Raw genomic sequence first — 2,500 nt, 5'->3', positions numbered from 1 at the left:
CCCGACAGGTGTGTTGGGAAACCTAAGCAAGCGAGGCTGGCAAGGCAAGCCACCCAAGGGAACAAGGCACCTTGCCACACACAAACCCATCCACGAACGACCAAGGGAACAAGGCAACCTTGCCGCACACATGCCCATGAACGACCAAGGGAACAAGGCACCTTGCCGCACACATGCCCATGAACGACCAAGGGAACAAGGCACCTTGCCACACACATGCCCATTAACGACCAAGGGAACAAGGCAACCTTGCCACACACAGACCCTTGCATGAACGACCAAGGGAACAATGGATGTGAGGCTGGCAAGGCTAGGTCACGGCAAGCCAAGCAGTCAGGCTACACAATTGATGTGAGGCTGGCAAGGCTAGGTCATGTCAAGCCAAGCAGTCAGGCTACACAAGGGAACAAGGCACCTTGCCACACACAAACCCATGAACGAACGACCAAGGGAACAACGCCTCTTCCCACACACAGACCCATGAACGACCAAGGGAACAAGGGTATGAACGACCAAGGAACAATGCGTATTGCCACACACATTCCCATGAACGACCAAGGGAACAAGGCTACCTCCCAAACAAACACACATGAACGACCAAGGGAACAAGGCTTCTTCCCACACACAACCCCATGAACGACCAAGGGAACAAGGCACCTTGCCACACACATGCCCATGAACGACCAAGTGAACAATGGATGTGAGGCTGGCAAGGCTAGGTCATGTCAAGCCAAGCAGTCAGGCCACACAAGGGAACAAGGCACCATGCCACACACAAACCCATCCACTAACGACCAAGGGAACAATGCATATGGGGCTGGCAAGGCAAGCAGGCTACCCAAGTGAACAACGCCTCTTCCCACACACAGACCCATGAACGACCAAGGGAACAAGGGTATGAACGACCAAGGAACAATGCGTATTGCCACACACATTCCCATGAACGACCAAGGGAACAAGGCTACCTCCCAAACAAACACACATGAACGACCAAGTGAAGAAGGCTTCTTCCCACACACAACCCCATGAACGACCAAGGGAACAAGTTTACTTCGTACACGAACACCCATGAACGACCAATGGAACAAGGCATCTTGCCACACACATGCCCATGAGCAACCCAATCCCATCCTCATCGGTCTAAGGAACAAGGGGCCTTGACAAACCATGAGCAGATTTCTAAGCAAGTCAAACGATGAAGGGAGCAAAGTGTAGTTCCTACTTAGTACATAGTAAATTGAATATATGAGTTCCAATCCGCTCAACTCGTGTTCTTTCGAGTTCATCTAAGCCACCTATGAATACCTAAAAGCCTTATCTGCCTGCCTATCACCAGGCGACAGGGACAAAAACCCAAATATGATATATTTTCATTTCAAGTCCATTCGTCTATGTTAACAATGACCCACACAATGTTTCAATGGCATTCCTACTTGATTTGAGCGACATTCCAACAAGTAGGGAACCAACGCTTCAAGGCGTGACCAAGGATAGGACACAAACATTTACGCCTCAAACATGACATTTTGTTTTTTTTTTTCATTTCAAAGCTTTTCATTTATAATAAAAAGCATCCCTACAAAATTTTGTGTCAATCCGAATTAATTCGAGCGAGTTATGGACGATTTCGCACAATTATGCATCCCTGGGCAAATCAATATCTGTTCCTGTCACCAAGCTCTTTGTGCAATATGTATATATAGGGGAACCATGGGACTGCTGCCCATTGGCGCCCCAAGGATGTCCAGCGCCCAAGGCTCTCGAGGCTGGCACGCTCGAGGCATGGCCAAGACGCCCGCTCTTGACGAAAATGGGGCCAAAACGCCCCCCATTGGCGCCCCACTCCCGTGTCCCCTCGCCCCCAAGTCGTGTGTGTCCAAAAATTATGCATCATCAGGGAAATCAATGTCTGTTCCTGTCACCAAGCTCTTTGTGCAATATGTATATATAGGGGGTACCATGGGGTCTCATTCTCATAGGTGCCCGGCATGGTTGATGGGCAAATAAGAATCGTGAGGCTGTATCGAGCACACACGAGGCAAGCCAAGCCAAGCCCCACGACCCATGAAAGAGGCCATCCCCCCCAACACGTTGCCTTGATTTCTCGAACGGTGACCTGAAAAATAGCCCCATCTCCTTGAGTCTCCTCGACGTTGTGCCCATACACTAGCCCGTTGCCTTGATTTTCCTCGACATAGGGCGCAGAAACTAGCGCCGTTGGCTTCACCTGTGCCTCGACGCCGTGCGCATACTAAGAAATATACATCCTCAGGGAAAGCAATGGGTGTTGCTGTCACCAAGCTCCTTGTGCAATATGTATATATAGGGGGGGAGCAGTGGGTGAGCATGGCAAGGGATGAAGGTGCCAGACTGCCTTTGAGCGCGAGCTTGGGTGACTGTTGCTTGATTCCTAGTCGGTGGCATAATACCCCTCCGAGTGGGGGCCTTGGCGTGGTGTGGGGATGCCTCGTTAGGTCTCTGCGACACCGATCCAGGGTTG

This window comes from Lactuca saligna, unplaced genomic scaffold (assembly GCF_052625555.1).
Source record: "Lactuca saligna cultivar CGN05327 unplaced genomic scaffold, ASM5262555v1 scaffold_381, whole genome shotgun sequence".
In the NCBI taxonomy this organism is placed as follows: Eukaryota; Viridiplantae; Streptophyta; class Magnoliopsida; order Asterales; family Asteraceae; genus Lactuca; species Lactuca saligna.
This window is presented reverse-complemented; position numbering follows the sequence as displayed.